This window comes from Engystomops pustulosus, chromosome 9, assembly GCF_040894005.1.
Source record: "Engystomops pustulosus chromosome 9, aEngPut4.maternal, whole genome shotgun sequence".
NCBI classification, from domain to species: domain Eukaryota; kingdom Metazoa; phylum Chordata; class Amphibia; order Anura; family Leptodactylidae; genus Engystomops; species Engystomops pustulosus.
The window spans coordinates 61,399,055-61,417,804 of NC_092419.1; the positions used below are offsets into that span (position 1 = coordinate 61,399,055).

The window sequence follows — 18,750 nt, forward strand, 5'->3', positions numbered from 1 at the left end:
ACCAGCATGGGAGACTGGCTGGGAATCCCAAGTTCTGGTGACCTTTTTGAACCTGAAAATTGTGTTAGTTTCTATATGAGATAGTAGAAGAAGGTTCAAATTGAACAACTGCTGTCAATGGCCATTCTAAGCTGAATGTGCCTGCTCTCGTCAGATCGCAGCAGCAATGCAGCTTAAGGCTTGGCAAGTACCAGCATGGGAGACTGGCTGGGAATCCCAAGTTCCGTTGACCTTTTTGAACCTGAAAATTGTGTTAGTTTCTCTATGAGATAGCAAAATAAGGTTCAAATTGAACAGCTGCTGTCAACGGCCATTCTAAGCTGAATGTGCCTGCTCTCGTCAGATCGCAGCAGCAATGCAGCTTAAGGCTTGGCAAGTACCAGCATGGGAGACTGGCTGGGAATCCCAAGTTCTGTTGACCTTTTTGAACCTGAAAATTGTGTTAGTTTCTCTATGAGATAGTAAAAGAAGGTTCAAATTGAACAGCTGCTGTCAACAGCCATTCTAAGCTGAATGTGCGTGCTCTTGTCAGATCGCAGCAGCGATGCAGTTTAAGGCTTGGCAAGTTCCAGCATGGGAGACTGGCTGGGAATCCCAAGTTCTGTTGACCTTTTTGAACTTGAAAATTGTTTTAGTTTCTCTATGAGATAGTAAAAGAAGGTTCAATTTGAAATGCTGCTGTCAACGGCCATTCTAAGCTGAATGTGCCTGCTCTTGTCAGATCGCAGCAGCAATGCAGCTTAAGGCTTGGCAAGTAGCAGCATGGGAGACTGGCTGGGAATCCCAAGTTCCGTTGAGCTTTTTGAACCTGAAAATTGTGTTAGTTTCTCTATGAGATAGTAAAAGAAGGTTCAAATTGAACAGCTGCTGTCAACGGCCATTCTAAGCTGAATGTGCGTGCTCTTGTCAGATCGCAGCAGCGATGCAGCTTAAGGCTTGGCAAGTACCAGCATGGGAGACTGGCTGGGAATCCCAAGTTCTGGTGACTTTTTTGAACCTGAAAATTGTGTTAGTTTCTCTATGAGATAGTAGAAGAAGGTTCAAAATGAACAACTGCTGTCAACGGCCATTCTAAGCTAAATGTGTGTGCTCTTGTCAGATCGCAGCAGCGATGCAGTTTAAGGCTTGGCAAGTACCAGCATGGGAGACTGGCTGGGAATCCCAAGTTCTGTTGACCTTTTTGAACCTGAAAATTGTGTTAGTTTCTCTATGAGATAGCAAAAGAAGGTTCAAATTGAACAGCTGCTGTCAACGGCCATTCTAAGCTGAATGTGCCTGCTCTCGTCAGATCGCAGCAGCAATGCAGCTTAAGGCTTGGCAAGTACCAGCATGGGAGACTGGCTGGGAATCCCAAGTTCCGTTGACCTTTTTGAACCTGAAAATTGTGTTAGTTTCTCTATGAGATAGTAAAAGAAGGTTCAAATTGAACAGCTGCTGTCAACGGCCATTCTAAGCTGAATGTGCGTGCTCTTGTCAGATTGCAGCAGCGATGCAGCTTAAGGCTTGGCAAGTACCAGCATGGGAGACTGGCTGGGAATCCCAAGTTCTGGTGACTTTTTTGAACCTGAAAATTGTGTTAGTTTCTCTATGAGATAGTAGAAGAAGGTTCAAATTGAACAACTGCTGTCAACGGCCATTCTAAGCTGAATGTGTGTGCTCTTGTCAGATCGCAGCAGCGATGCAGCTTAAAGCTTGGCAAGTACCAGCATGGGAGACTGGCTGGGAATCCCAAGTTCTGTTGACCTTTTTGCACCTGAAAATTGTGTTAGTTTCTCTATGAGATAGTAAAAGAAGGTTCAAATTGAACAGCTGCTGCCAATGGCCATTCTAAGCTGAATGTGCCTGCTCTCGTCAGATCGCAGCAGCAATGCAGCTTAAGGCTTGGCAAGTACCAGCATGGGAGACTGGCTGGGAATCCCAAGTTCCATTGACCTTTTTGAACCTGAAAATTGTGTTAGTTTCTGTATGAGATAGTAAAAGAAGGTTCAAATTGAAAAGCTGCTGTCAACGGCAATTCTAAGCTGAATGTGCGTGCTCTTGTCAGATCGCAGCAGCGATGCAGCTTAAGGCTTGGCAAGTACCAGCATGGGAGACTGGCTGGGAATACCAAGTTCTGGTGACCTTTTTGAACCTGAAAATTGTGTTAGTTTCTCTATGAGATAGTAGAAGAAGGTTCAAATTGAACAACTGCTGTCAACGGCCATTCTAAGCTGAATGTGTGTGCTCTTGTCAGATCGCAGCAGCGATGCAGCTTAAGGCTTGGCAAGTACCAGCATGGGAGACTGGCTGGGAATCCCAAGTTCTGTTGACCTTTTTGAACCTGAAAATTGTGTGAGTCTCTATATGAGATAATAAAAGAAGGTTCAAATTGAACAGCTTCTGTCAACGGCAATTCTAAGCTGAATGTGCCTGCTCTCGTCAGATCGCAGCAGCAATGCAGCTTAAGGCTTGGCAAGTACCAGCATGGGAGACTGGCTGGGAATCCCAAGTTCCATTGACCTTTTTGAACCTGAAAATTGTGTTAGTTTCTCTATGAGATAGTAAAAGAAGGTTTAAATTGAACAGCTGCTGTCAATGGCCATTCTAAGCTGAATGTGCCTGCTCTCATCAGATCGCAGCAGCAATGCAGCTTAAGGCTTGGCAAGTACCAGCATGGGAGACTGGCTGGGAATCCCAAGTTCTGTTGACCTTTTTGAACCTGAAAATTGTGTTAGTTTCTCTATGAGATAGTAAAAGAAGGTTCAAATTGAACAGCTGCTGTCAACGGCCATTCTAAGCTGAATGTGCCTGCTCTCGTCAGATCGCAGCAGCAATGCAGCTTAAGGCTTGGCAAGTACCAGCATGGGAGACTGGCTGGGAATTCCAAGTTCTGTTGACCTTTTTGAACCTGAAAATGTGTTAGTTTCTCTATGAGATAGTAAAAGAAGGTTCAAATTGAACAGCTTCTCTCAACGGCCATTCTAAGCTGAATGTGCCTGCTCTCGTCAGATCGCAGCAGCAATGCAGCTTAAGCCTTGGCAAGTACCAGCATGGGAGACTGGCTGGGAATCCCAAGTTCCGTTGACCTTTTTGAACCTGAAAATTGTGTTAGTTTCTCTATGAGATAGCAAAAGAAGGTTCAAATTGAACAGCTGCTGTCAACGGCCATTCTAAGCTGAATTTGCCTGCTCTCGTCAGATCGCAGCAGCATTGCAACTTAAGGCTTGGCAAGTACCAGCATGGGAGACTGGCTGGGAATTCCAAGTTCCGTTGACCTTTTTGAACCTGAAAATGTGTTAGTTTCTCTATGAGATAGTAAAAGAAGGTTCAAATTGAACAGCTGCTGTCAACGGCCATTCTAAGCTGAATGTGCCTGCTCTCGTCAGATCGCAGCAGCAATGCAGCTTAAGGCTTGGCAAGTACCAGCATGGGAGACTGGCTGGGAATCCCAAGTTCCGTTGACCTTTTTGAACCTGAAAATTGTGTTAGTTTCTCTATGAGATAGTAAAAGAAGGTTCAAATTGAACAGCTGCTGTCAACGGCCATTCTAAGCTGAATGTGCCTGCTCTCGTCAGATCGCAGCAGCAATGCAGCTTAAGGCTTGGCAAGTACCAGCATGGGAGACTGGCTGGGAATCCCAAGTTTTGTTGACCTTTTTGAACCTGAAAATTGTGTTAGTTTCTCTATGAGATAGCAAAAGAAGGTTCAAATTGAACAGCTGCTGTAAACGGCCATTCTAAGCTGAATGTGCGTGCTTTTGTCAGATCGCAGCAGCGATGCAGCTTAAGGCTTGGCAAGTACCAGCATGGGAGACTGGCTGGGAATCCCAAGTTCTGTTAACCATTTTTAACCTGAAAATTGTGTTAGTTTCTCTATGAGATAGTAAAAGAAGGTTCAAATTGAGCAGCTGCTGTCAATGGCCATTCTAAGCTGAATGTGCCTGCTCTCGTCAGATCGCAGCAGCAATGCAGCTTAAGGCTTGGCAAGTACCAGCATGGGAGACAGGCTGGGAATCCCAAGTTCCGTTGACCTTTATGAACCTGAAAATTGTGTTAGTTTCTCTATGAGATAGCAAAAGAAGGTTCAAATTGAACAGCTGCTGTCAACGGCCATTCTAAGCTGAATGTGCGAGCTCTTGTCAGATCGCAGCAGCGATGCAGCTTAAGGCTTGGCAAGTACCAGCATGGGAGACTGGCTTGGAATCCCAAGTTCTGTTGACCTTTTTGAACCTGAAAATTGTGTTAGTTTCTCTATGAGATAGTAAAAGAAGGTTCAAATTGAACAGCTGCTGTCAACGGCCATTCTAAGCTGAATGTGCCTGCTCTCGTCAGATCGCAGAAGCTTAAGGCTTGGCAAGTACCAGCATGGGAGACTGGCTGGGAATCCCAAGTTCCGTTGACCTTTTTGAACCTGAAAATTGTGTTAGTTTCCCTATGAGATAGTAAAAGAAGGTTCAAATTAAAAAGCTGCTGTCAACGGCCATTCTAAGCTGAATGTGCGTGCTCTTGTCAGATCGCAGCAGCGATGCAGCTTAAGGCTTGGCAAGTTCCAGCATGGGAGACTGGCTGGAAATCCCAAGTTCTGGTGACCTTTTTGAACCTGAAAATTGTGTTAGTTTCTCTATGAGATAGTGGAAGAAGGTTCAAATTGAACAACTGCTGTCAACGGCCATTCTAAGCTGAATGTGTGTGCTCTTTTCAGATCGCAGCAGCGATGCAGCTTAAGGCTTGGAAAGTACCAGCATGGGAGACTGGCTGGGAATCCCAAGTTCTGTTGACCTTTTTGAACCTGAAAATTGTGTTAGTTTCTCTATGAGATAGTAAAAGAAGGTTCAAATTGAACAGCTGCTGTCAACGGCAATTCTAAGCTGAATGTGCCTGCTCTCGTCAGATCGCAGAAGCAATGCAGCTTAAGGCTTGGCAAGTACCAGCATGGGAGACTGGCTGGGAATCCCAAGTTCCGTTGACCTTTTTGAACCTGAAAATTGTGTTAGTTTCTCTATGAGATAGCAAAAGAAGGTTCAAATTGAACAGCTGCTGTCAACGGCCATTCTAAGCTGAATGTGCCTGCTCTCGTCAGATCGCAGCAGCAATGCAGCTTAAGGCTTGGCAAGTACCAGCATGGGAGACTGGCTGGGAATCCCAAGTTCTGTTGACCTTTTTTAACCTGAAAATTGTGTTAGTTTCTCTATGAGATAGTAAAAGAAGGTTCAAATTGAACAGCTGCTGTCAACGGCCATTCTAAGCTGAATGTGCCTGCTCTCGTCAGAACGTAGCAGCAATGCAGCTTAAGGCTTGGCAAGTACCAGCATGGGAGACTGGCTGGGAATCCCAAGTTCTGTTGACCTTTTTGAACCTGAAAATGTGTTAGTTTCTCTATGAGATACTAAAAGAAGGTTCAAATTGAACAGCTGCTGTCAACGGCCATTCTAAGCTGAATGTGCGTGCTCTTGTCAGATCGCAGCAGCGATGCAGCTTAAGGCTTGGCAAGTACCAGCATGGGAGACAGGCTTGGAATCCCAAGTTCTGGTGACCTTTTTGAACCTGAAAATTGTGTTAGTTTCTCTATGACATAGTAAAAGAAGGTTCAAATTGAACAACTGCTGTCAACGGCCATTCTAAGCTGAATGTGCGTGCTCTTGTCAGATCGCAGCAGCGATGCAGCTTAAGGCTTGGCAAGTACCAGCATGGGAGACTGGCTTGGAATCCCAAGTTCTGGTGACCTTTTTGAACCTGAAAATTGTGTTAGTTTCTATATGAGATAGTAGAAGAAGGTTCAAATTGAACAGCTGCTGTCAATGGCCATTCTAAGCTGAATGTGCCTGCTCTCATCAGATCGCAGCAGCAATGCAGCTTAAGGCTTGGCAAGTACCAGCATGGGAGACTGGCTGGGAATCCCAAGTTCTGTTGACCTTTTTGAACCTGAAAATTGTGTTAGTTTCTCTATGAGATAGTAAAAGAAGGTTCAAATTGAACAGCTGCTGTCAACGGCCATTCTAAGCTGAATTTGCGTGCTCTTGTCAGATCGCAGCAGCGATGCAGCTTAAGGCTTGGCAAGTTCCAGCATGGGAGACTGGCTGGGAATCCCAAGTTCTGTTGACCTTTTTGAACTTGAAAATTGTTTTAGTTTCTCTGTGAGATAGTAAAAGAAGGTTCAATTTGAAATGCTGCTGTCAACGGCCATTCTAAGGTGAATGTGCCTGCTCTTGTCAGATCGCAGCAGCAATGCAGCTTAAGGCTTGGCAAGTACCAGCATGGGAGACTGGCTGGGAATCCCAAGTTCCGTTGAGCTTTTTGAACCTGAAAATTGTGTTAGTTTCTCTATGAGATAGCAAAAGAAGGTTCAAATTGAACATCTGCTGTCAACGGCCATTCTAAGCTGAATGTGCGTGCTCTTGTCAGATCGCAGCAGCGATGCAGCTTAAGGCTTGGCAAGTTCCAGCATGGGAGACTGGCTGGGAATCCCAAGTTCTGGTGACTTTTTTGAACCTGAAAATTGTGTTAGTTTCTCTATGAGATAGTTAAAGAAGGTTCAAATTGAACAACTGCTGTCAACGGCCATTCTAAGCTGAATGTGTGTGCTCTTGTCAGATCGCAGCAGCGATGCAGCTTAAGGCTTGGCAAGTACCAGCATGGGAGACTGGCTGGGAATCCCAAGTTCTGTTGACCTTTTTGAACCTGAAAATTGTGTTAGTTTCTCTATGAGATAGTAAAAGAAGGTTCAAATTGAACAGCTGCTGTCAACGGCCATTCTAAGCTTAATGTGCCTGCTCTCGTCAGATCGCAGCAGCAATGCAGCTTAAGGCTTGGCAAGTACCAGCATGGGAGACTGGCTGGGAATCCCAAGTTCCGTTGACCTTTTTGAACCTGAAAATTGTGTTAGTTTCTGTATGAGATAGTAAAAGAAGGTTCAAATTGAAAAGCTGCTGTCAACGGCAATTCTAAGCTGAATGTGCGTGCTCTTGTCAGATCGCAGCAGCGATGCAGCTTAAGGCTTGGCAAGTACCAGCATGGGAGACTGGCTGGGAATCCCAAGTTCTGGTGACCTTTTTGAACCTGAAAATTGTGTTAGTTTCTCTATGAGATAGTAAAAGAAGGTTCAAATTGAACAGCTGCTGTCAACGGCAATTCTAAGCTGAATGTGCCTGCTCTCGTCAGATCGCAGCAGCAATGCAGCTTAAGGCTTGGCAAGTACCAGCATGGGATACTGGCTGGGAATCCCAAGTTCCGTTGACCTTTTTGAACCTGAAAATTGTGTTAGTTTCTCTATGAGATAGCAAAAGAAGGTTCAAATTGAACAGCTGCTGTCAACGGCCATTCTAAGCTGAATTTGCCTGCTCTCGTCAGATCGCAGCAGCAATGCAACTTAAGGCTTGGCAAGTACCAGCATGGGAGACTGGCTGGGAATTCCAAGTTCCGTTGACCTTTTTGACCCTGAAAATGTGTTAGTTTCTCTATGAGATAGTAAAAGAAGGTTCAAATTGAACAGCTGCTGTCAACGGCCATTCTAAGCTGAATGTGCCTGCTCTCGTCAGATCGCAGCAGCAATGCAGCTTAAGGCTTGGCAAGTACCAGCATGGGAGACTGGCTGGGAATCCCAAGTTCCGTTGACCTTTTTGAACCTGAAAATTGTGTTAGTTTCTCTATGAGATAGTAAAAGAAGGTTCAAATTGAACAGCTGCTGTCAACGGCCATTCTAGGCTGAATGTGCCTGCTCTCGTCAGTTCGCAGCAGCAATGCAGCTTAAGGCTTGGCAAGTATCAGCATGGGAGACTGGCTGGGAATCCCAAGTTCTGTTGACCTTTTTGAACCTGAAAATGTGTTAGTTTCTCTATGAGATAGTAAAAGAAGGTTCAAATTGAACAGCTGCTGTCAACGGCCATTCTAAGCTGAATGTGCGTGCTCTTGTCAGATCGCAGCAGCGATGCAGCTTCAGGCTTGGCAAGTACCAGCATGGGAGACTGGCTTGGAATCCCAAGTTCTGGTGACCTTTTTGAACCTGAAAATTGTGTTAGTTTCTCTATGAGATAGCAAAAGAAGGTTCAAATTGAACAGCTGCTGTCAAAGGCCATTCTAAGCTGAATGTGCCTGCTCTTGTCAGATTGCAGCAGCAATGCAGCTTAAGGCTTGGCAAGTACCAGCATGGGAGACTGGCTTGGAATCCCAAGTTCTGGTGACCTTTTTGAACCTGAAAATTGTGTTAGTTTCTATATAAGATAAAAGAAGAAGGTTCAAATTGAACAAGTGCTGTCAATGGCCATTCTAAGCTGAATGTGCCTGCTCTCGCCGGATCGCAGCAGCAATGCAGCTTAAGGCTTGGCAAGTACCAGCATGGGAGACTGGCTGGGAATCCCAAGTTCTGTTGCCCTTTTTGAACCTGAAAATTGTGTTAGTTTCTCTATGAGATAGTAAAAGAAGGTTCAAATTGAACAGCTGCTGTCAACGGCCATTCTAAGCTGAATGTGTGTGCTCTTGTCAGATCGCAGCAGTGATGCAGCTTAAGGCTTGGCAAGTACCAGCATGGGAGACTGGCTGGGAATCCCAAGTTCTGGTGACCTTTTTGAACCTGAAAATTGTGTTAGTTTCTATATGAGATAGTAGAAGAAGGTTCAAATTGAACAACTGCTGTCAATGGCCATTCTAAGCTGAATGTGCCTGCTCTCGTCAGATCGCAGCAGCAATGCAGCTTAAGGCTTGGCAAGTACCAGCATGGGAGACTGGCTGGGAATCCCAAGTTCCGTTGACCTTTTTGAACCTGAAAATTGTGTTAGTTTCTCTATGAGATAGCAAAATAAGGTTCAAATTGAACAGCTGCTGTCAACGGCCATTCTAAGCTGAATGTGCCTGCTCTCGTCAGATCGCAGCAGCAATGCAGCTTAAGGCTTGGCAAGTACCAGCATGGGAGACTGGCTGGGAATCCCAAGTTCTGTTGACCTTTTTGAACCTGAAAATTGTGTTAGTTTCTCTATGAGATAGTAAAAGAAGGTTCAAATTGAACAGCTGCTGTCAACAGCCATTCTAAGCTGAATGTGCGTGCTCTTGTCAGATCGCAGCAGCGATGCAGTTTAAGGCTTGGCAAGTTCCAGCATGGGAGACTGGCTGGGAATCCCAAGTTCTGTTGACCTTTTTGAACTTGAAAATTGTTTTAGTTTCTCTATGAGATAGTAAAAGAAGGTTCAATTTGAAATGCTGCTGTCAACGGCCATTCTAAGCTGAATGTGCCTGCTCTTGTCAGATCGCAGCAGCAATGCAGCTTAAGGCTTGGCAAGTAGCAGCATGGGAGACTGGCTGGGAATCCCAAGTTCCGTTGAGCTTTTTGAACCTGAAAATTGTGTTAGTTTCTCTATGAGATAGTAAAAGAAGGTTCAAATTGAACAGCTGCTGTCAACGGCCATTCTAAGCTGAATGTGCGTGCTCTTGTCAGATCGCAGCAGCGATGCAGCTTAAGGCTTGGCAAGTACCAGCATGGGAGACTGGCTGGGAATCCCAAGTTCTGGTGACTTTTTTGAACCTGAAAATTGTGTTAGTTTCTCTATGAGATAGTAGAAGAAGGTTCAAAATGAACAACTGCTGTCAACGGCCATTCTAAGCTAAATGTGTGTGCTCTTGTCAGATCGCAGCAGCGATGCAGTTTAAGGCTTGGCAAGTACCAGCATGGGAGACTGGCTGGGAATCCCAAGTTCTGTTGACCTTTTTGAACCTGAAAATTGTGTTAGTTTCTCTATGAGATAGCAAAAGAAGGTTCAAATTGAACAGCTGCTGTCAACGGCCATTCTAAGCTGAATGTGCCTGCTCTCGTCAGATCGCAGCAGCAATGCAGCTTAAGGCTTGGCAAGTACCAGCATGGGAGACTGGCTGGGAATCCCAAGTTCCGTTGACCTTTTTGAACCTGAAAATTGTGTTAGTTTCTCTATGAGATAGTAAAAGAAGGTTCAAATTGAACAGCTGCTGTCAACGGCCATTCTAAGCTGAATGTGCGTGCTCTTGTCAGATTGCAGCAGCGATGCAGCTTAAGGCTTGGCAAGTACCAGCATGGGAGACTGGCTGGGAATCCCAAGTTCTGGTGACTTTTTTGAACCTGAAAATTGTGTTAGTTTCTCTATGAGATAGTAGAAGAAGGTTCAAATTGAACAACTGCTGTCAACGGCCATTCTAAGCTGAATGTGTGTGCTCTTGTCAGATCGCAGCAGCGATGCAGCTTAAAGCTTGGCAAGTACCAGCATGGGAGACTGGCTGGGAATCCCAAGTTCTGTTGACCTTTTTGCACCTGAAAATTGTGTTAGTTTCTCTATGAGATAGTAAAAGAAGGTTCAAATTGAACAGCTGCTGCCAATGGCCATTCTAAGCTGAATGTGCCTGCTCTCGTCAGATCGCAGCAGCAATGCAGCTTAAGGCTTGGCAAGTACCAGCATGGGAGACTGGCTGGGAATCCCAAGTTCCATTGACCTTTTTGAACCTGAAAATTGTGTTAGTTTCTGTATGAGATAGTAAAAGAAGGTTCAAATTGAAAAGCTGCTGTCAACGGCAATTCTAAGCTGAATGTGCGTGCTCTTGTCAGATCGCAGCAGCGATGCAGCTTAAGGCTTGGCAAGTACCAGCATGGGAGACTGGCTGGGAATACCAAGTTCTGGTGACCTTTTTGAACCTGAAAATTGTGTTAGTTTCTCTATGAGATAGTAGAAGAAGGTTCAAATTGAACAACTGCTGTCAACGGCCATTCTAAGCTGAATGTGTGTGCTCTTGTCAGATCGCAGCAGCGATGCAGCTTAAGGCTTGGCAAGTACCAGCATGGGAGACTGGCTGGGAATCCCAAGTTCTGTTGACCTTTTTGAACCTGAAAATTGTGTGAGTCTCTATATGAGATAATAAAAGAAGGTTCAAATTGAACAGCTTCTGTCAACGGCAATTCTAAGCTGAATGTGCCTGCTCTCGTCAGATCGCAGCAGCAATGCAGCTTAAGGCTTGGCAAGTACCAGCATGGGAGACTGGCTGGGAATCCCAAGTTCCATTGACCTTTTTGAACCTGAAAATTGTGTTAGTTTCTCTATGAGATAGTAAAAGAAGGTTTAAATTGAACAGCTGCTGTCAATGGCCATTCTAAGCTGAATGTGCCTGCTCTCATCAGATCGCAGCAGCAATGCAGCTTAAGGCTTGGCAAGTACCAGCATGGGAGACTGGCTGGGAATCCCAAGTTCTGTTGACCTTTTTGAACCTGAAAATTGTGTTAGTTTCTCTATGAGATAGTAAAAGAAGGTTCAAATTGAACAGCTGCTGTCAACGGCCATTCTAAGCTGAATGTGCCTGCTCTCGTCAGATCGCAGCAGCAATGCAGCTTAAGGCTTGGCAAGTACCAGCATGGGAGACTGGCTGGGAATTCCAAGTTCTGTTGACCTTTTTGAACCTGAAAATGTGTTAGTTTCTCTATGAGATAGTAAAAGAAGGTTCAAATTGAACAGCTTCTCTCAACGGCCATTCTAAGCTGAATGTGCCTGCTCTCGTCAGATCGCAGCAGCAATGCAGCTTAAGCCTTGGCAAGTACCAGCATGGGAGACTGGCTGGGAATCCCAAGTTCCGTTGACCTTTTTGAACCTGAAAATTGTGTTAGTTTCTCTATGAGATAGCAAAAGAAGGTTCAAATTGAACAGCTGCTGTCAACGGCCATTCTAAGCTGAATTTGCCTGCTCTCGTCAGATCGCAGCAGCATTGCAACTTAAGGCTTGGCAAGTACCAGCATGGGAGACTGGCTGGGAATTCCAAGTTCCGTTGACCTTTTTGAACCTGAAAATGTGTTAGTTTCTCTATGAGATAGTAAAAGAAGGTTCAAATTGAACAGCTGCTGTCAACGGCCATTCTAAGCTGAATGTGCCTGCTCTCGTCAGATCGCAGCAGCAATGCAGCTTAAGGCTTGGCAAGTACCAGCATGGGAGACTGGCTGGGAATCCCAAGTTCCGTTGACCTTTTTGAACCTGAAAATTGTGTTAGTTTCTCTATGAGATAGTAAAAGAAGGTTCAAATTGAACAGCTGCTGTCAACGGCCATTCTAAGCTGAATGTGCCTGCTCTCGTCAGATCGCAGCAGCAATGCAGCTTAAGGCTTGGCAAGTACCAGCATGGGAGACTGGCTGGGAATCCCAAGTTTTGTTGACCTTTTTGAACCTGAAAATTGTGTTAGTTTCTCTATGAGATAGCAAAAGAAGGTTCAAATTGAACAGCTGCTGTAAACGGCCATTCTAAGCTGAATGTGCGTGCTTTTGTCAGATCGCAGCAGCGATGCAGCTTAAGGCTTGGCAAGTACCAGCATGGGAGACTGGCTGGGAATCCCAAGTTCTGTTAACCATTTTTAACCTGAAAATTGTGTTAGTTTCTCTATGAGATAGTAAAAGAAGGTTCAAATTGAGCAGCTGCTGTCAATGGCCATTCTAAGCTGAATGTGCCTGCTCTCGTCAGATCGCAGCAGCAATGCAGCTTAAGGCTTGGCAAGTACCAGCATGGGAGACAGGCTGGGAATCCCAAGTTCCGTTGACCTTTATGAACCTGAAAATTGTGTTAGTTTCTCTATGAGATAGCAAAAGAAGGTTCAAATTGAACAGCTGCTGTCAACGGCCATTCTAAGCTGAATGTGCGAGCTCTTGTCAGATCGCAGCAGCGATGCAGCTTAAGGCTTGGCAAGTACCAGCATGGGAGACTGGCTTGGAATCCCAAGTTCTGTTGACCTTTTTGAACCTGAAAATTGTGTTAGTTTCTCTATGAGATAGTAAAAGAAGGTTCAAATTGAACAGCTGCTGTCAACGGCCATTCTAAGCTGAATGTGCCTGCTCTCGTCAGATCGCAGAAGCTTAAGGCTTGGCAAGTACCAGCATGGGAGACTGGCTGGGAATCCCAAGTTCCGTTGACCTTTTTGAACCTGAATATTGTGTTAGTTTCTCTATGAGATAGTAAAAGAAGGTTCAAATTGAACAGCTGCTGTCAATGGCCATTCTAAGCTGAATGTGCCTGCTCTCGTCAGATCGCAGCAGCAATGCAGCTTAAGGCTTCGCAAGTACCAGCATGGGAGACTGGCTGGGAATCCCAAGTTCCGTTGACCTTTTTGAACCTGAAAATTGTGTAAGTTTCCCTATGAGATAGTAAAAGAAGGTTCAAATTAAAAAGCTGCTGTCAACGGCCATTCTAAGCTGAATGTGCGTGCTCTTGTCAGATCGCAGCAGCGATGCAGCTTAAGGCTTGGCAAGTTCCAGCATGGGAGACTGGCTGGAAATCCCAAGTTCTGGTGACCTTTTTGAACCTGAAAATTGTGTTAGTTTCTCTATGAGATAGTGGAAGAAGGTTCAAATTGAACAACTGCTGTCAACGGCCATTCTAAGCTGTATGTGTGTGCTCTTTTCAGATCGCAGCAGCGATGCAGCTTAAGGCTTGGAAAGTACCAGCATGGGAGACTGGCTGGGAATCCCAAGTTCCGTTGACCTTTTTGAACCTGAAAATTGTGTTAGTTTCTCTATGAGATAGCAAAAGAAGGTTCAAATTGAACAGCTGCTGTCAACGGCCATTCTAAGCTGAATGTGCCTGCTCTCGTCAGATCGCAGCAGCAATGCAGCTTAAGGCTTGGCAAGTACCAGTATGGGAGACTGGCTGGGAATCCCAAGTTCTGTTGACCTTTTTTAACCTGAAAATTGTGTTAGTTTCTCTATGAGATAGTAAAAGAAGGTTCAAATTGAACAGCTGCTGTCAACGGCCATTCTAAGCTGAATGTGCCTGCTCTCGTCAGATCGCAGCAGCAATGCAGCTTAAGGCTTGGCAAGTACCAGCATGGGAGACTGGCTGGGAATCCCAAGTTCCGTTGACCTTTTTGAACCTGAAAATTGTGTTAGTTTCTCTATGAGATAGTAAAAGAAGGTTCAAATTGAACAGCTGCTGTCAACGGCCATTCTAAGCTGAATGTGCCTGCTCTCGTCAGAACGTAGCAGCAATGCAGCTTAAGGCTTGGCAAGTACCAGCATGGGAGACTGGCTGGAAATCCCAAGTTCTGTTGACCTTTTTGAACCTGAAAATGTGTTAGTTTCTCTATGAGATAGTAAAAGAAGGTTCAAATTGAACAGCTGCTGTCAACGGCCATTCTAAGCTGAATGTGCGTGCTCTTGTCAGATCGCAGCAGCGATGCAGCTTAAGGCTTGGCAAGTACCAGCATGGGAGACTGGCTTGGAATCCCAAGTTCTTGTGACCTTTTTGAACCTGAAAATTGTGTTAGTTTCTCTATGACATAGTAAAAGAAGGTTCAAATTGAACAACTGCTGTCAACGGCCATTCTAAGCTGAATGTGCGTGCTCTTGTCAGATCGCAGCAGCGATGCAGCTTAAGGCTTGGCAAGTACCAGCATGGGAGACTGGCTGGGAATCCCAAGTTCTGTTGACCTTTTTTTACTTGAAAATTGTTTTAGTTTCTCTATGAGATAGTAAAAGAAGGTTCAATTTGAAATGCTGCTGTCAACGGCCATTCTAAGCTGAATGTGCCTGCTCTTGTCAGATCGCAGCAGCAATGCAGCTTAAGGCTTGGCAAGTACCAGCATGGGAGACTGGCTGGGAATCCCAAGTTCTGTTGAGCTTTTTGAACCTGAAAATTGTGTTAGTTTCTCTATGAGATAGTAAAAGAAGGTTCAAATTGAACAGCTGCTGTCAACGGCCATTCTAAGCTGAATGTGCGTGCTCTTGTCAGATCGCAGCAGCGATGCAGCTTAAGGCTTGGCAAGTACCAGCATGGGAGACTGGCTGGGAATCCCAAGTTCTGGTGACTTTTTTGAACCTGAAAATTGTGTTAGTTTCTCTATGAGATAGTAGAAGAAGGTTCAAATTGAACAACTGCTGTCAACGGCCATTCTAAGCTGAATGTGTGTGCTCTTGTCAGATCGCAGCAGCGATGCAGCTTAAGGCTTGGCAAGTACCAGCATGGGAGACTGGCTGGGAATCCCAAGTTCTGTTGACCTTTTTGAACCTGAAAATTGTGTTAGTTTCTCTATGAGATAGTAAAAGAAGGTTCAAATTGAACAGCTGCTGTCAATGGCCATTCTAAGCTTAATGTGCCTGCTCTCGTCAGATCGCAGCAGCAATGCAGCTTAAGGCTTGGCAAGTACCAGCATGGGAGACTGGCTGGGAATCCCAAGTTCCGTTGACCTTTTTGAACCTGAAAATTGTGTTAGTTTCTGTATGAGATAGTAAAAGAAGGTTCAAATTGAAAAGCTGCTGTCAACGGCAATTCTAAGCTGAATGTGCGTGCTCTTGTCAGATCGCAGCAGCGATGCAGTTTAAGGCTTGGCAAGTACCAGCATGGGAGACTGGCTGGGAATCCCAAGTTCTGGTGACCTTTTTGAACCTGAAAATTGTGTTAGTTTCTCTATGAGATAGTAAAAGAAGGTTCAAATTGAACAGCTGCTGTCAACGGCAATTCTAAGCTGAATGTGCCTGCTCTCGTCAGATCGCAGCAGCAATGCAGCTTAAGGCTTGGCAAGTACCAGCATGGGAGACTGGCTGGGAATTCCAAGTTCCGTTGACCTTTTTGACCCTGAAAATGTGTTAGTTTCTCTATGAGATAGTAAAAGAAGATTCAAATTGAACAGCTGCTGTCAACGGCCATTCTAAGCTGAATGTGCCTGCTCTCGTCAGATCGCAGCAGCAATGCAGCTTAAGGCTTGGCAAGTACCAGCATGGGAGACTGGCTGGGAATCCCAAGTTCCGTTGACCTTTTTGAACCTGAAAATTGTGTTAGTTTCTCTATGAGATAGTAAAAGAAGGTTCAAATTGAACAGCTGCTGTCAACGGCCATTCTAGGCTGAATGTGCCTGCTCTCGTCAGTTCGCAGCAGCAATGCAGCTTAAGGCTTGGCAAGTATCAGCATGGGAGACTGGCTGGGAATCCCAAGTTCTGTTGACCTTTTTGAACCTGAAAATGTGTTAGTTTCTCTATGAGATAGTAAAAGAAGGTTCAAATTGAACAGCTGCTGTCAACGGCCATTCTAAGCTGAATGTGCGTGCTCTTGTCAGATCGCAGCAGCGATGCAGCTTCAGGCTTGGCAAGTACCAGCATGGGAGACTGGCTTGGATTCCCAAGTTCTGGTGACCTTTTTGAACCTGAAAATTGTGTTAGTTTCTCTATGAGATAGCAAAAGAAGGTTCAAATTGAACAGCTGCTGTCAAAGGCCATTCTAAGCTGAATGTGCCTGCTCTTGTCAGATTGCAGCAGCAATGCAGCTTAAGGCTTGGCAAGTACCAGCATGGGAGACTGGCTTGGAATCCCAAGTTCTGGTGACCTTTTTGAACCTGAAAATTGTGTTAGTTTCTATATAAGATAAAAGAAGAAGGTTCAAATTGAACAACTGCTGTCAATGGCCATTCTAAGCTGAATGTGCCTGCTCTCGCCGGATCGCAGCAGCAATGCAGCTTAAGGCTTGGCAAGTACCAGCATGGGAGACTGGCTGGGAATCCCAAGTTCTGTTGCCCTTTTTGAACCTGAAAATTGTGTTAGTTTCTCTATGAGATAGTAAAAGAAGGTTCAAATTGAACAGCTGCTGTCAACGGCCATTCTAGGCTGAATGTGCCTGCTCTCGTCAGTTCGCAGCAGCAATGCAGCTTAAGGCTTGGCAAGTATCAGCATGGGAGACTGGCTGGGAATCCCAAGTTCTGTTGACCTTTTTGAACCTGAAAATGTGTTAGTTTCTCTATGAGATAGTAAAAGAAGGTTCAAATTGAACAGCTGCTGTCAACGGCCATTCTAAGCTGAATGTGTGTGCTCTTGTCAGATCGCAGCAGTGATGCAGCTTAAGGCTTGGCAAGTACCAGCATGGGAGACTGGCTGGGAATCCCAAGTTCTGGTGACCTTTTTGAACCTGAAAATTGTGTTAGTTTCTATATGAGATAGTAGAAGAAGGTTCAAATTGAACAGCTGCTGTCAATGGCCATTCTAAGCTGAATGTGCCTGCTCTCGTCAGATCGCAGCAGCAATGCAGCTTAAGGCTTGGCAAGTACCAGCATGGGAGACTGGCTGGGAATCCCAAGTTCCGTTGACCTTTTTGAACCTGAAAATTGTGTTAGTTTCTCTATGAGATAGCAAAATAAGGTTCAAATTGAACAGCTGCTGTCAACGGCCATTCTAAGCTGAATGTGCCTGCTCTCGTCAGATCGCAGCAGCAATGCAGCTAAAGGCTTGGCAAGTACCAGCATGGGAGACTGGCTGGGAATCCCAAGTTCTGTTGACCTTTTTGAACCTGAAAATTGTGTTAGTTTCTCTATGAGATAGTAAAAGAAGGTTCAAATTGAACAGCTGCTGTCAACGGCCATTCTAAGCTGAATGTGCGTGCTCTTGTCAGATCGCAGCACCGATGCAGTTTAAGGCTTGGCAAGTTCCAGCATGGGAGACTGGCTGGGAATCCCAAGTTCTGTTGACCTTTTTGAACTTGAAAATTGTTTTAGTTTCTCTATGAGATAGTAAAAGAAGGTTCAATTTGAAATGCTGCTGTCAACGGCCATTCTAAGCTGAATGTGCCTGCTCTTGTCAGATCGCAGCAGCAATGCAGCTTAAGGCTTGGCAAGTAGCAGCATGGGAGACTGGCTGGGAATCCCAAGTTCCGTTGAGCTTTTTGAACCTGAAAATTGTGTTAGTTTCTCTATGAGATAGTAAAAGAAGGTTCAAATTGAACAGCTGCTGTCAACGGCCATTCTAAGCTGAATGTGCGTGCTCTTGTCAGATCGCAGCAGCGATGCAGCTTAAGGCTTGGCAAGTACCAGCATGGGAGACTGGCTGGGAATCCCAAGTTCTGGTGACTTTTTTGAACCTGAAAATTGTGTTAGTTTCTCTATGAGATAGTAGAAGAAGGTTCAAATTGAACAACTGCTGTCAACGGCCATTCTAAGCTAAATGTGTGTGCTCTTGTCAGATCGCAGCAGCGATGCAGTTTAAGGCTTGGCAAGTACCAGCATGGGAGACTGGCTGGGAATCCCAAGTTCTGTTGACCTTTTTGAACCTGAAAATTGTGTTAGTTTCTCTATGAGATAGCAAAAGAAGGTTCAAATTGAACAGCTGCTGTCAACGGCCATTCTAAGCTGAATGTGCCTGCTCTCGTCAGATCGCAGCAGCAATGCAGCTTAAGGCTTGGCAAGTACCAGCATGGGAGACTGGCTGGGAATCCCAAGTTCCATTGACCTTTTTGAACCTGAAAATTGTGTTAGTTTCTGTATGAGATAGTAAAAGAAGGTTCAAATTGAAAAGCTGCTGTCAACGGCAATTCTAAGCTGAATGTGCGTGCTCTTGTCAGATCGCAGCAGCGATGCAGCTTAAGGCTTGGCAAGTACCAGCATGGGAGACTGGCTGGGAATCCCAAGTTCTGGTGACCTTTTTGAACCTGAAAATTGTGTTAGTTTCTCTATGAGATAGTAGAAGAAGGTTCAAATTGAACAACTGCTGTCAACGGCCATTCTAAGCTGAATGTGTGTGCTCTTGTCAGATCGCAGCAGCGATGCAGCTTAAGGCTTGGCAAGTACCAGCATGGGAGACTGGCTGGGAATCCCAAGTTCTGTTGACCTTTTTGAACCTGAAAATTGTGTGAGTCTCTATATGAGATAATAAAAGAAGGTTCAAATTGAACAGCTTCTGTCAACGGCAATTCTAAGCTGAATGTGCCTGCTCTCGTCAGATCGCAGCAGCAATGCAACTTAAGGCTTGGCAAGTACCAGCATGGGAGACTGGCTGGGAATTCCAAGTTCTGTTGACCTTTTTGAACCTGAAAATGTGTTA

General features: G+C 45.1%; 46 pseudogenes; all 46 read left to right on the forward strand.

Annotated features, from left to right (window-relative positions):
• The first annotated feature begins 113 nt into the window (after nucleotides 1-113).
• LOC140082421 (5S ribosomal RNA) lies at nucleotides 114-232 on the forward strand (annotated as a pseudogene).
• A 70-nt stretch (nucleotides 233-302) lies between these two features.
• Nucleotides 303-421, forward strand: LOC140078751 (5S ribosomal RNA; annotated as a pseudogene).
• Nucleotides 422-1,247: 826 nt separating this feature from the next.
• On the forward strand, nucleotides 1,248-1,366 carry LOC140087471 (5S ribosomal RNA; annotated as a pseudogene).
• A 448-nt stretch (nucleotides 1,367-1,814) lies between these two features.
• On the forward strand, nucleotides 1,815-1,933 carry LOC140090191 (5S ribosomal RNA; annotated as a pseudogene).
• Nucleotides 1,934-2,381: 448 nt separating this feature from the next.
• LOC140094095 (5S ribosomal RNA) lies at nucleotides 2,382-2,500 on the forward strand (annotated as a pseudogene).
• Nucleotides 2,501-2,570: 70 nt separating this feature from the next.
• LOC140081738 (5S ribosomal RNA) lies at nucleotides 2,571-2,689 on the forward strand (annotated as a pseudogene).
• Nucleotides 2,690-2,759: 70 nt separating this feature from the next.
• On the forward strand, nucleotides 2,760-2,878 carry LOC140078360 (5S ribosomal RNA; annotated as a pseudogene).
• Nucleotides 2,879-2,947: 69 nt separating this feature from the next.
• On the forward strand, nucleotides 2,948-3,066 carry LOC140097896 (5S ribosomal RNA; annotated as a pseudogene).
• A 258-nt stretch (nucleotides 3,067-3,324) lies between these two features.
• Nucleotides 3,325-3,443, forward strand: LOC140087484 (5S ribosomal RNA; annotated as a pseudogene).
• A 70-nt stretch (nucleotides 3,444-3,513) lies between these two features.
• LOC140085188 (5S ribosomal RNA) lies at nucleotides 3,514-3,632 on the forward strand (annotated as a pseudogene).
• Nucleotides 3,633-3,891: 259 nt separating this feature from the next.
• Nucleotides 3,892-4,010, forward strand: LOC140091667 (5S ribosomal RNA; annotated as a pseudogene).
• An 818-nt stretch (nucleotides 4,011-4,828) lies between these two features.
• On the forward strand, nucleotides 4,829-4,947 carry LOC140078651 (5S ribosomal RNA; annotated as a pseudogene).
• Nucleotides 4,948-5,017: 70 nt separating this feature from the next.
• Nucleotides 5,018-5,136, forward strand: LOC140078753 (5S ribosomal RNA; annotated as a pseudogene).
• A 70-nt stretch (nucleotides 5,137-5,206) lies between these two features.
• Nucleotides 5,207-5,325, forward strand: LOC140085294 (5S ribosomal RNA; annotated as a pseudogene).
• A 447-nt stretch (nucleotides 5,326-5,772) lies between these two features.
• Nucleotides 5,773-5,891, forward strand: LOC140081739 (5S ribosomal RNA; annotated as a pseudogene).
• Nucleotides 5,892-6,717: 826 nt separating this feature from the next.
• Nucleotides 6,718-6,836, forward strand: LOC140083408 (5S ribosomal RNA; annotated as a pseudogene).
• Nucleotides 6,837-7,095: 259 nt separating this feature from the next.
• Nucleotides 7,096-7,214, forward strand: LOC140089969 (5S ribosomal RNA; annotated as a pseudogene).
• A 70-nt stretch (nucleotides 7,215-7,284) lies between these two features.
• On the forward strand, nucleotides 7,285-7,403 carry LOC140093386 (5S ribosomal RNA; annotated as a pseudogene).
• A 69-nt stretch (nucleotides 7,404-7,472) lies between these two features.
• Nucleotides 7,473-7,591, forward strand: LOC140087496 (5S ribosomal RNA; annotated as a pseudogene).
• A 70-nt stretch (nucleotides 7,592-7,661) lies between these two features.
• LOC140098597 (5S ribosomal RNA) lies at nucleotides 7,662-7,780 on the forward strand (annotated as a pseudogene).
• Nucleotides 7,781-8,605: 825 nt separating this feature from the next.
• LOC140082423 (5S ribosomal RNA) lies at nucleotides 8,606-8,724 on the forward strand (annotated as a pseudogene).
• Nucleotides 8,725-8,794: 70 nt separating this feature from the next.
• Nucleotides 8,795-8,913, forward strand: LOC140078754 (5S ribosomal RNA; annotated as a pseudogene).
• An 826-nt stretch (nucleotides 8,914-9,739) lies between these two features.
• On the forward strand, nucleotides 9,740-9,858 carry LOC140087508 (5S ribosomal RNA; annotated as a pseudogene).
• A 448-nt stretch (nucleotides 9,859-10,306) lies between these two features.
• LOC140090195 (5S ribosomal RNA) lies at nucleotides 10,307-10,425 on the forward strand (annotated as a pseudogene).
• A 448-nt stretch (nucleotides 10,426-10,873) lies between these two features.
• LOC140094096 (5S ribosomal RNA) lies at nucleotides 10,874-10,992 on the forward strand (annotated as a pseudogene).
• A 70-nt stretch (nucleotides 10,993-11,062) lies between these two features.
• Nucleotides 11,063-11,181, forward strand: LOC140081740 (5S ribosomal RNA; annotated as a pseudogene).
• Nucleotides 11,182-11,251: 70 nt separating this feature from the next.
• On the forward strand, nucleotides 11,252-11,370 carry LOC140078362 (5S ribosomal RNA; annotated as a pseudogene).
• Nucleotides 11,371-11,439: 69 nt separating this feature from the next.
• Nucleotides 11,440-11,558, forward strand: LOC140097897 (5S ribosomal RNA; annotated as a pseudogene).
• A 258-nt stretch (nucleotides 11,559-11,816) lies between these two features.
• On the forward strand, nucleotides 11,817-11,935 carry LOC140087520 (5S ribosomal RNA; annotated as a pseudogene).
• A 70-nt stretch (nucleotides 11,936-12,005) lies between these two features.
• Nucleotides 12,006-12,124, forward strand: LOC140085189 (5S ribosomal RNA; annotated as a pseudogene).
• Nucleotides 12,125-12,383: 259 nt separating this feature from the next.
• Nucleotides 12,384-12,502, forward strand: LOC140091668 (5S ribosomal RNA; annotated as a pseudogene).
• Nucleotides 12,503-12,942: 440 nt separating this feature from the next.
• On the forward strand, nucleotides 12,943-13,061 carry LOC140097476 (5S ribosomal RNA; annotated as a pseudogene).
• A 448-nt stretch (nucleotides 13,062-13,509) lies between these two features.
• On the forward strand, nucleotides 13,510-13,628 carry LOC140078696 (5S ribosomal RNA; annotated as a pseudogene).
• Nucleotides 13,629-13,698: 70 nt separating this feature from the next.
• On the forward strand, nucleotides 13,699-13,817 carry LOC140087532 (5S ribosomal RNA; annotated as a pseudogene).
• Nucleotides 13,818-13,887: 70 nt separating this feature from the next.
• LOC140095305 (5S ribosomal RNA) lies at nucleotides 13,888-14,006 on the forward strand (annotated as a pseudogene).
• A 258-nt stretch (nucleotides 14,007-14,264) lies between these two features.
• LOC140097087 (5S ribosomal RNA) lies at nucleotides 14,265-14,383 on the forward strand (annotated as a pseudogene).
• A 70-nt stretch (nucleotides 14,384-14,453) lies between these two features.
• Nucleotides 14,454-14,572, forward strand: LOC140098112 (5S ribosomal RNA; annotated as a pseudogene).
• A 448-nt stretch (nucleotides 14,573-15,020) lies between these two features.
• On the forward strand, nucleotides 15,021-15,139 carry LOC140087296 (5S ribosomal RNA; annotated as a pseudogene).
• A 259-nt stretch (nucleotides 15,140-15,398) lies between these two features.
• On the forward strand, nucleotides 15,399-15,517 carry LOC140083105 (5S ribosomal RNA; annotated as a pseudogene).
• Nucleotides 15,518-15,586: 69 nt separating this feature from the next.
• On the forward strand, nucleotides 15,587-15,705 carry LOC140087544 (5S ribosomal RNA; annotated as a pseudogene).
• A 70-nt stretch (nucleotides 15,706-15,775) lies between these two features.
• LOC140098598 (5S ribosomal RNA) lies at nucleotides 15,776-15,894 on the forward strand (annotated as a pseudogene).
• Nucleotides 15,895-16,530: 636 nt separating this feature from the next.
• On the forward strand, nucleotides 16,531-16,649 carry LOC140098599 (5S ribosomal RNA; annotated as a pseudogene).
• Nucleotides 16,650-16,907: 258 nt separating this feature from the next.
• On the forward strand, nucleotides 16,908-17,026 carry LOC140082424 (5S ribosomal RNA; annotated as a pseudogene).
• A 70-nt stretch (nucleotides 17,027-17,096) lies between these two features.
• Nucleotides 17,097-17,215, forward strand: LOC140084653 (5S ribosomal RNA; annotated as a pseudogene).
• An 826-nt stretch (nucleotides 17,216-18,041) lies between these two features.
• Nucleotides 18,042-18,160, forward strand: LOC140087932 (5S ribosomal RNA; annotated as a pseudogene).
• A 448-nt stretch (nucleotides 18,161-18,608) lies between these two features.
• On the forward strand, nucleotides 18,609-18,727 carry LOC140094077 (5S ribosomal RNA; annotated as a pseudogene).
• Nucleotides 18,728-18,750: the final 23 nt, after the last annotated feature.